This window comes from Artemia franciscana, chromosome 15, assembly GCF_032884065.1.
Source record: "Artemia franciscana chromosome 15, ASM3288406v1, whole genome shotgun sequence".
Taxonomy (NCBI): domain Eukaryota; kingdom Metazoa; phylum Arthropoda; class Branchiopoda; order Anostraca; family Artemiidae; genus Artemia; species Artemia franciscana.
In genome coordinates, this window is record NC_088877.1 from 12,568,876 (window position 1) to 12,580,759 (window position 11,884).

Genomic DNA, 11,884 nt, shown 5'->3' on the forward strand with positions numbered 1-11,884 from the left:
TGATTACAACATTTACAGCAGACAAGATCCAAATTATGTGCCAAAGGAAGCATATGTGAAAGCGAATTTATAATTCTAGAGCAGACTATGATATAGATTACGATCTTCTTCCCTGTAGCCTATCTCCAAGCTATTTATTGGGACTGAAGAAAAGTAACATAAGTCAAACCTGATATAAAACATTCCTTCAGAGAAAATGTGCTAAAATTCCATCTGTCGGCAAGCCATGGATTAAAGTTTTCTTCTAGATTACTTGAGGAGCGTAATGTCTACACTACCATCATAAAAACTATAAAGTTAATGAATTATGCTTTCTTGCAGACGTATTTAGTCTCGTATGATTTATTCGCTACTCCTCTAAATTTTGAAAAATGCATTTTTGCCCTCACCCCAACTTCCGTGAGTTGGCGCCACTTGTTGTGGTGAGGGTCACGGAATTTTTTCACGGGGAGGAATTAAAATAAGATGAAAGTAAGGGGGAATACTCTGTGTCAACAGCTATTTTATTCTAAGAAGTAGGGGGAGGGGGGTAAAAAAAGCCTTTCCCAGTTTGCCTAACCTCAGATGGTTTAACACTGTGACGAATACGTACTGTTTTGTAGCCGTTGTAGGGGTGGTCACAGTCAGAGTTTCGGCAAGAATCGCAGGATTTTGGAAAGGCTAAAGAGGTGTTAAAAATTAGCCAAAAATAGAACTTTTTTATGCCGCATTTTTAGGGTTTTCATGGTAATCTTCAACAAATCCATATATATATATATATATATATATATATATATATATATATATATATATATATATATATATATGTTCCTAAATTTAACTAAAACCTTGTTCGCAGGACAAAATTGAAGCGCAAACATGGTTCTCACAAGCTCTGTATATCCCCCCCTTCTCTGCCTCCATTAACTGGTTACCAGATTATAAATAAGAAAGTATAATGAGACTCTACACTACATTTTCATGTGGAACAACTTGCCTTAGGGGGAGGGAGACCCCAGCAAAGTGACTTGTCGATTCCTTCAAATGGTAGATCAACAGCGGATTGAACTGTTTAACCTAAAAAATTGGCACATCATGGCTGCCGTAGGATCTGTTACCTTCAACTGGTAAGTTAAGAAAAGTAGTTTTGGGGTACACATTTGGGTGTGGGGCGAATTCACTATAACAAGAACGGAAATTCTATGAAAAATTTGGTGGAAAATTATTTAAATTTCCTCAAGTGGTTTCAAATCCCCCCCTCCTATCCCTATCATCTATTAAGGAAATTTTAACACATAATCTTTAACACTATGTCAACAAAATGTAACCAGTCTGATTACAGAATACTTGCGTTAAAATATGACAACATCCGACTTTTCCCACTGGTTATACTTGGAAAACCTGTTACATTCACACAAAAATGGGTATGGGGTATCTTAGCAAAGGTCGTCAAGTTATACAATAAAATATAAGTAAACTGGAATTTTCCAATATTGCCATTGATAAGGAGAAAAAAGCTACGAAAGGTACAAAATCAGCAAAAAAAGACAGGGAAACAGCAATTAAAAAGACTCATTGAGACACATGCGCATTCCTCCGAGAAGAAGGGCTGTCGTATTCCCTGAGAAGACTAAAAACACACACGAGGCTCATAATCTGGTTCTCAAACATGGAGGTCTTAAAATACCCTATTCTTAAGTCCTGTCTCTCCGGAACAAAATCCCTGCTGAAATCTTGTGACAACAAACTCTTCACAGCAATAAACCACTTGAGTCTAGAATCTTGTTCAGGGGGAGGGGCTACTACGTACCCCTCCCCCTCCTGAAATTCTGATTCTAAAGGTATATGTATTTCTTAGCTATCTCATTAGTGAGTTAATCGGAAAGTTTACTTGATTTTTTTCCCTTTTTTAAATGAGGATACACAGAAATGTACTTTTCAAAATCCAGGAGGGGCAACAAAATCTAAGGTGGTAAATGCCCTACAAACGGGCACCCAAGATCGTTCCTCTCCGCCTTGTATTCTTTTTTGCCCTTAGTTTTCATCGACAGTTAGTTTTGAATATAAAATATATTTTTTTGGTTTCTAAAATACCCCTCCCATGAGACTAGAAATGCGTAAAGTGGGCTCGCTTATAAATAACATTACCTCTAGAGCGAAGCGTATATTTAATAATTTTCTTAGTTTTATCACTCTTTGTTGAATAAATATACAATACAGACCTCGCCCCGCGGGGCTCATGGACTAATAGGCTTCGCTCTATAGCTAATGTTACCTGTAAGCACGCCCACTTTACGACTTTTTATTTTGCCCCACGGAGGAGGAGGGTCAACCAGATATGGATGCGCCTATCTAATAATGACAAAGAAACAATATACGATCATCATAATCTTACTATATGCAGTAATACGCACTTTAGAGCACTTGAAACGAAAGTAAACATTTACCTACTTTACTGCCAATCCCCCCTAATGTGCAAATACACATTCTAAATTTATATTCCCGTGCATTCTGCCAATGAGTCTCTTGTTTCAACCAGTGTACCCGTAGAATGAATCAATTGCGACAAAGCAAGAATCGAAAAAACAAGAGTGACAGGTGACAGGTGACATAATGAAATGACAAATATATAATTTGGGCTATATATTTACTTGATAGAGAGTTGGGGTAAAGTATAGTGATGATGCAGTCAAAATGCGTTAGCTACAGTTATTCTGTAGATTATAATGTAAGAATTGTTTCCTTCTCAATAGCCCCTTATTGTGCAGTTAATGCCTTTTGAAAGGTTGAACAGAGCATATTTTCTCACCTTGAAGTACGCTTGCAACATAAAGCACTGATAGATATATAAATCCTTAGGCTTTATATTGTATCTACAACAACAAAAACGAGACTAAATTTTACTGAATACATAATTTGAAACAGATGCATTACGGGTAGCATAAAGCGCTCCTCCCAACTTTTTACAAAGGTCAGATCTGTGTAAGGTCACCTGAGTGATCTTTTGAATATCCTCCGTATTCTGAAATGCGTAATTAGACAAACTTAAAAAACATCCAAACAAGGTTAATTGCAAACCACTCTGGACGAATGTATCGTCATGAAAAGAGGCGGTGCCTAGACTAGGAAGTTAGTGACCTAACAATAATAAAAGCAAAGAAGAACGACTTTTCACAACCTTGCTAAGTTTTGCTGCACGAATGAAAATTTCAGGGATGGGTCTAAGGTTTGTAAAGGTTTTTTGATACTTATACATTATCGAGAACACACTCGAGAAGTGTCTTTTGTTGTATCTGAGTAAACCGGTTTCTCCTCTCGCAGTCAGCTATAATTATCTTTTCTTTTGTGAAATGAAGTACAATGTAGGTATATTTTGATTATATATTTTATATATAGAGATGGTCAGGTTAGACATTTAATATAATGCATTCTGGGCGGCCTGCTTTCCATAATTCTTTATTGTAGTTCCCATAATTTTATAACTGAAATATTATATTTTCATTATTGTTTTGTATATATTAGGATTAACCTAACTTCACTTTTCGAGTGCATTCTGGAGAAACCGAAGTACCAGGTTTTTTTAGTTCCTACATCTATGTCTTCTTCACCAGAACACTGACCTCCCAAAAATAGGAGACACTTTGCCGTATATCAGTAACTTTTGGGAACACGGGGACACATTGGAATATGAAAGGTATTTGGGCCTATACCGCCAACAACATCAAGATTTTTACGGTTTTCCCCGTTCTTACAAATTCACTACTTCAAATATTCCTGGTCTTTTTTTCAAATTTGACTGAATCAGAGTTAAATTCTTGGGTCCATTCCCAACCTAGAACACAAAAGGGAGTCTAGTATTTTGTTTTCAAGCCCCAAATCTCATTTCTACCCTAAGTGAGAAGGTTAAAAGAGCATATTATAGCACTTTATAGCACTAGGAATAAGGAGCTCTATTCTTGGAAATAGCTTCCCTGGAAGAGCACCATTTCGGGAAAATGCTGGAATGAGGGGTTAAATGTATTTTACCTAGAATTTCTTTTACTACTAACAATCACCGCAGCATCAAACCGCCTGAGGTCATCACAGTTAAGGACACTCCAACTCCATCCCACTCTACTCAAAGCCTCCTTCTTTACACCCTCCCAGGAATTTCCCATATTTTTTTGTTGTTGGTATTTTTTTTTCTCCCCTGTTCTTTCCCGGCCATGGAGCCTTATGGGGAAGATTGTCTTAAAGCAATTTTTTGTTTATGGATTTTAATGTTAAATAAAGAACTCAGAACGACATCCTTTCATCCCAACCATGGACGACCTGCTAAACTTTGTACAACACAGTAACAAAATACTGCACCCCCGGTGGAGAGCAGTAGTATTAATTTTGGGACGATGGAGGGGGGGGGAAATAAGAATTCAATTTATCAATAAGACACAAAAGTAAATGAAAAATATAAGGTACAAAAATGCTACGATTTATTGTTGCGAAGTTTCTTTACGTTCATAATAACAGGGTAGACCAGAAATACTCCCAGAAATCAAGAGGGATTAAATATCAATTTTACGTTTTTTTTAGAATCGTTTTAGAATGTCTTCATAGAATTATCTTTTTCTATATCTCTATAGAAAGCGCGTTTATTTTATCCCCAAAGCTCAGCAGATAATACTTAATACTCTCTTTTTTAAATTATAAAAAAGAATAGTGCATGTTCGAGCGCTATTACTTTTTAACACGAGCCTGAAATATCTTAAGCTTCTTAATGTCAGAGAAATGGAAAATTTTTGTCAGGGAAACCATGGCCTTCTCGTCGATTTCTAACAGGAGAGAGAAATTGTGGGGGGGGGGGGCTTAAAACTATTGTTATAAAAGTATCTCTAATATATGTGGAAAATTTTACAAGTACATATACATGGGACCCGGTGTTTACCCCCCCTCTCTCTCCGGAAAATGCCCCTACAGAAAATACCCTCTGCAAAAAATACATCTCCGGATAATACCCCCCCCCCCTTCCCTCGCGGCTAGTTGGTCTCCAACCACATTCGACTTATAAAAAAGGACCAGAACTTTCAGTTTTTGATGTAATGAGAAACCTGCGTTTCTTTACTTTCATAATAACAGGGTAGACCAGAAATATTCCCGGAAATCAAGAGGGATTAAATATCAATTTAACATTTTTTAAGTTTTTGTACATTTTATCATTTCGATAAATTTTCCCATGTAAAAACCTATCTGATTTTGATCATGTTTCCACATACTTTAATTCTTTACTAACTTTTATTTAATGTTGGCTCAACAATGAACCAATATGCCATAAAACTTCCATGACATGACCGTTGAAGAGCTACTTTATCAATGAGGGTTAAGTCCATTAGCATTAGCAGGGACGTACGCAGAAGGGAGGCCTCGGGACCCCAGAAATACAAAAATTTTCTGAATTTCTGGCTACTTCCTATCCAAATTATCAAAAAAATTGTTTTATTATTACTCCCCCACCCTCCCCCAAATATTTCTATTTACGTACCAGAACTTTAAGATATTCAACAATGGGAGTCACTCCTCCCAGCAGCAAATCAGAGCCTGTTGAATTGGTTGCTATATATATATATATATATATATATATATATATATATATATATATATATATATATATATATATATATATATATATATATATATATATATATATATATATCAGATTAACAAATTAAACACAAGAATTTCTTGTGGTTGTGTCCAGCAGTGCAATCTTTCTCTTTTTCAAGGTAAATTCTGGACAAACATTACGGAAGTTTCATTTTATGGATTATTAATCGGCGGTCAATTAAAAATTTATCTCAGTGCCTTTAATCTCAATTTATTTTGAAACAACTTCACTGATCATAAGCTCAAAAAAAACATATTTCTCTGAAAAGCAACCGGAACTTATAAATAATGCATTCTAAATACTGATTTAAAGCCATTATTCGTTCGGCTAAAATTTTCAGCGTAATTCTCAGGAATTTTTGTTGAATTTATAACCCTATGTCACTCACCGGACACAATCATAGCCAAACCCAGAAAGCTTTCCTCCATTTGAAAATTTCCTTCGAAAAAGGTGCCAATAAAAATGATAAAAGTTGTGCTCAATTCATAATAGTGTGCCACTCACCTTACAAAATCACAACTAAACCCATAAAACTCCACTCCATTTGAAAATTTCCAACAAAATAGGAGCCATTTAACTAAAAGATTAAATATTATGTTCAATTTACAACCCTACATTAATCCTTTCCTGAAATCACAGCAGAACCTAAGAAAAAGGGTGCAAATGTCCTAGGAAAGTAACAAAAATAAATAATTAACAACAGTTCGCATTTAGACTTCTTCAGATCCACTGAGGTTGGACAACAGGAGCCAGGGCCGTATCCAGGATTTATTTTCGGCGTGGGCTCGGGGGGGGGGATATAAAAAACTTTAAAAGGTATTGAAATTTTTTTATATGCATTTTTGTTTCATCTTAACGAATCAGACAAAAATATCGGGGAAGGAGGGTCACCCCCACCTTCAGTATACGACCTAACCGCGAACAAATTCGTTTGCCCCTATCAAATACTATTTACTCTTATTTTACAAAATTCTAACAATTGCTTACTTTTAACCAAAATTCCCAATTATAAATTATGTTTAGAGTTTCTTTTTTCAAACAGTTCGTGGTGAGGAACTGTAAGTAAGCAGTGACACAACTCAATAGCAACCGAAACTACAAAAAAATGGAATTCTGATATCAATAGATATATCAAGAGAATTGGCTTATTTTGCTCATTTCAAATATATAAGATTCATTTTGTTTAGTGTTACCCATCAAAGGCTACGAACCTGAAAAAAATCGCCAGAATTTCAAAAACGGGGAGAAACGTCCCCAAGAAGTTAAGAAATCTGAATGAAAATCACATCGTCAGATTCAGCACATCAAAGAGCCCGGTCTTTAAGTTATGAAATTTGCCCATTGTTTATGTAGGTCATAGTATTTATTATTGGGAAGTATGCATACATTTTTTAGTTAGGGGGAGGAGGAGGAAGAATTTTCTGGTTAGGGTATTTTTCACAGGGATAGTTTTCATGGAAAGGGAAGTTTCCACAGGGGCTGAACACTTCAGGGGAAATTTTACACTGGAAAAATCTTTCAGAATTCCTATACAAAATCCTTTGTATTTGTTTTACTTTCTCTTTGCTAGCTCAATTTTACAGGTGGAGACGTTAATGATAATTGTCCAGGGTAAAATTCACTGGGATTGGATTGTCCAGAGGATTTTTACGAAGGGGAAGAGCCGGATTGCCCGGCACTATTTAACAAACGACCAGAAATTAAATAAAACGATTTTCAACTGAAAGTAGGGAGCAACATTAAAACTCAAAACGAACAGAAATTATTACGTATATGAGGGGAGTTGCCCCCTTCTATATACCAAACTCTTTACGCAAATGTTTTACTAGTGTCCCAATTCTTTGAGAATGATTCCTGAAGCACAAGAATCGTTTATCTGGAACGGTAAGAAGCTTTTTTAAAAATACTAAAAACTTTAGTGTGAAGAGCGAAGTATCAAGAAGGGGGCAACCCCCTCATATACGTAGCAATTTCTGTTCGTAGTAAGTTTTAATGTTGCTCCTTACTTTCAGTAGAAAAAAGGTGTTCTTTTTATTTAATTACAAGTTTAGACAAACAGAAAAATAGAGGTTACTTTGCTATTATTCGGTGGTAAAAAGTGCACTTTAAAATCATTGATTTACGTTTGTAGCGTGCATTCGTAGGGCAATTTCCTTATTCCTTGATCGTTTGTTGGAGAGGAAGCCAAATAGTCCGGTCTTTTAAAAACCTGTGAAAAGTGTTCGTAAGCCAATCATATTCTTGCTTGAGTGTATTTCAGAGAGGAAGCCAAATAACACTATCCTTTAAGAACCTGATTGGTTCTCCTGTGATTCTGTATAAAATGTTAATCCATAAAAAATGACGGACAGCTAAATTCCACCTGACCGGTTCATATAAAGTTACAAGCCAGTAAAAATAACTAAAGGCCGTTGAGTCACAAGATCTCTCTGTATTTCATTTAAATTTAAAACCAGAAAACGCAAATTAGTTGGCATGCGTGCAGGGCTACCACAAGGCCCCGAAACAAGAACACTTACTTTCCTGCCCCCTCCCCCCCTTCACGAGACCTGAGAGCACTTGCAATCTTGAGAAAAATCTCAGTTCCATGTTTTATTTTTAGCTATCTGAACACTTTGTTAATTTAAATGACATTTTTCTTAGATACAGTCTCAAAGCTAGTCACTTCTGGAGATGAACATACTTTGTGATGGCTGCTTACAATTCACTCTCCGTGATAGAGGAGAAATCCCCTGGCACTGAAACTTTGAAGCTCCGTAAGGTCTATAATTTGTTGATTAACGTTCTCATGGCGGTAGGTGTAACTACCAACCGAATTTAAGGGGAATAATAAGCTTTAGGGCTGGGGGACGGAATGTGGGGCTAACCAATGGTGGACATATTTGAAAGTCCATCTGCTTTGCCCCCCTGGTCAAAGGTTAGTTGTCAAATATGTTTCAAACGGATACGAGCATTTTAGTGTAAAGACCGGAGAAGACAAGTCTGAAAATCATCATTCTTGGGCAAAAGGCATCTGTCTAATACATTTCAAGTTGATTGGTGACAAAAAGCCAGCCTACCTTTCTGCTGGAAAGACGGTGGTGAGGGATGGTTTTGGAAGGTTTTGCGCCTCCAATTATCCTCACTAAAACAGTTTTAATGATTCTCGCAACATGTCTACCTTAAATACCTACCAAATGCCTAACAAATGCCTACCTTAGGGCTGCAAAGCTAAAACAAGCTAAAAGCTTTGCAAGCTAAAATCTTGCAAAGCTAGGGCTATCAAAGCTAATTAAATGCCTACCTTAGGGCTGCAAAGCTAAAACAAGCTAAAAGCTTTGCTAGCTAAAAGCTTGTAAAGCTAGGGCTATCAAAGCTAATTAAATGCCTAACAAATGCCTACCTTAGGGCTGCAAAGCTGGTGATGGGAGGGTCTCTGCTTAAGCAGGCACCCTACAACAGTTAGAGATTGTTACCACTGCAGAAGTAAGTTTTAAAAGTAATTTGCTAAAGAAGCTGTTCCTAGTAGCTCTTCGAAAGATGTTCCTCAACTTGATAAAAAACTCAGAAATACGTTTCTAAACTATAGGAACAAAAGTTAAAGGTTCTTCATAAGGGTAATTTTACGATGATGTAAATATATTATCTATATCAAGATAGAAATGCTATCTTTAAAAAATAGAGTTATTATCTATAAAAATTCGGAAATACATTTCTGAACTAAAGGAACAAAAGTTACAGATTCTTCATAAGGGTAATTTTACAATGATGTATATATATTATCTATATCAAGATAGAATTTGTATCTGTAAAAGATAGAATTACTACCTATAAAAAATTCAGAAATACATTTCTGAACTATGGAAACAAAAGTTACAGATTCTTCATAAGGGTAATTTGACAATGATGTATATATATTATCTATATCAAGACAGAAATACTATCTTTAAAAGATAGAATTACTGTCTATAAAAAATTCAAAAATACATTTCTGAACTATGGAAACAAAAGTTACAGATTCTTCATAAGGGTAATATGACAATGATGTATATACATTATCTATATCAAGATAGAAATACTATCTTTAAAAGATAGAATTACTATCTATAAAAAATTCAGAAATACATTTCTGAACTATGGAAACAAAAGTCACAGATTCTTCATAAGGGTAATTTGACAATAATGTATATTATTTATTTAAGAATTAACGACGCTTCTTGACTACTAAGGTCCTTGCGTCGGCCCTGCAGTGCATTCCTGCAGCGTGATTCGATCTCTGGGTCCAGTATTACCAAGCTAAGGTCAAATCCACTGCGCCACCACAGGACACAATGATGTATATATATTATCTATATCAAATCTTTAAAAGATAGAATTAATATCTATAAAAAATCAGAAATACATTTCTGATCTATGGAAACAAAAGTTACAGATTCTTCATAAGGGAAATTTTACAATGATGTATATATATTATCTATATCAAGATAGAAGTTCTATCTGTAAAAGACAGAATTACTATCTATAAAATTCAGAAATACATTTCTGAGCTATGGAAGCAGAAGTTACAGATTCTTCATAAGGAAAGTAAAACAGTTCAAAATAGGGATGGCACCTTTTTATTGACAGTGAATAGATATAAAATTATTTAACTGGATATTTCGAATCCATCATCAGCAGTTTTACTGCTGATGATGAACACTGTATATCAGTTTTACTGCTGATGATGAACACTGTATATGTGTTCGAAATATCCAGTTAAATAATTTTATATCTATTCACTGTCAATAAAAAGGTATCATCCCTATTTTGAACTGTTTTACTTTTGTCATGGAAAGGCAGTGTGGTCTTCGAAGTTATCTTCTTCATAAGGGAAATTTGATTATATTCATAAGGGAAAATATATTATATTTTCTATATAAATTTATTTTATATTTATATAGAAAATATAAATTATCTATATCAAGATAGAATTTCTATCTGTAAAAGATAGAATTACTATCTTAAAAATTCCGAAATACATTTCTGAACTATGGAAACAAAATTGGTTATACAAAAATTGTTGCAAATAGAGGGAAGTATAATAGACGTGCGCTGGCTAAACTTTATTCTACTTTCTGTGATCATTCTGTCCTTTATGCTTCAGGTCTTTCCCCCCTTCTTAATAATGGTAATTTAAAAAGAATTCGGATAAATTATTTCAAATTTTGCAAATTTCTTCTGTATCTTCCACCTTGGACAAGAAACCGGACTCTTGTTAAAAAATTTTCAGTTCCTGATATAACTTTAAAGTTGGAGATTCTTCACAGAAAACTCTCCAGTACAGCTTCTGCGCGCCTATCCCCTCACCACCGTCTTATCCGTTTTTTTTCGTTGACTTTGTGTGTGTATTTGTTTTTCTCTTTGTGTTTTTTGAATTTCATTTTTTGTGTGTATTATTTAATTTTTTGTATTAACGTAAAAAATTTCTATTGTCATTACTTTTAATTTTTTGTATGTTTTGCTTTTTTGTGTATATTTAATTGTCTGTACTCCACATTTTAATACTTTTATAGTGTTGTTGTGTCTAAGAAATAAATTATTATTATTATTATTATTATCTATATCAAGATAGAAATACTATCTTTAAAAGATATAATTACTATCTATAAAAAATTCAGAAATACATTTCTGAACTATGGAAACAAAAGTTACAGATTCTTCATAAGGGAAATTTGACAATGATGTATATATATTATCTATATCAAGATAGAATTTTTATCTGTAAAAGATAGAATTACTATCTATAAAAAATTCAGAAATACATTTCTAAACTATGGAAACAAAAGTTATAGATTCTTCATAAGGGTAATTTGACAATGTTGTATATATATATTATCTACATCAAGATAGAAATACTATCTTTAAAAGATAGAATTACTGTCTATAAAAAATTCAGAAATACATTTCTGAACCATGGGAACAAAAGATACAGGTTCTTCATGAGGAGGCTTACAATACTTAGCCTTTAAAGTGATTTTCTGATAAGCATATCACCCATTGCTAGACAATTGACTCTTTTACACCTATCCTGGCAACTTTCGGACTTTGTCTGTTCTCTGAGGTCAATTCTGTATTAAAAGGATAAAAATGGGAGGAAAAAAAAAATTAAAATAAAAAAATCACCACCTGTCAGGAACGAACTTTCAATTGCGTTTGAATAATCGGAAACTCGAATAAATTGGTGCAGACGTAAAGGAGGGGATTAAATTGCATTGTGTAGTAATTAAATATGTACAAATTTGAAGGGAA

The 11,884-nt window shown here is 34.5% G+C and overlaps 1 protein-coding gene across 4 annotated transcripts in view; it reads right to left on the bottom strand.

The window, feature by feature from the left end:
- LOC136036058 (uncharacterized) overlaps positions 1-2,883 on the bottom strand; it is a 159,797-nt gene extending 156,914 nt beyond the window's left edge. For all 4 annotated transcript variants that reach the window (XM_065718016.1, XM_065718014.1, XM_065718012.1 and 1 more), the window contains exon 1: positions 2,789-2,883. The gene's annotated coding sequence lies outside the window, so the exon portion shown is untranslated. The remainder of the gene's footprint in view (positions 1-2,788) is intronic.
- Between the last annotated feature and the right edge of the window lie 9,001 nt (positions 2,884-11,884).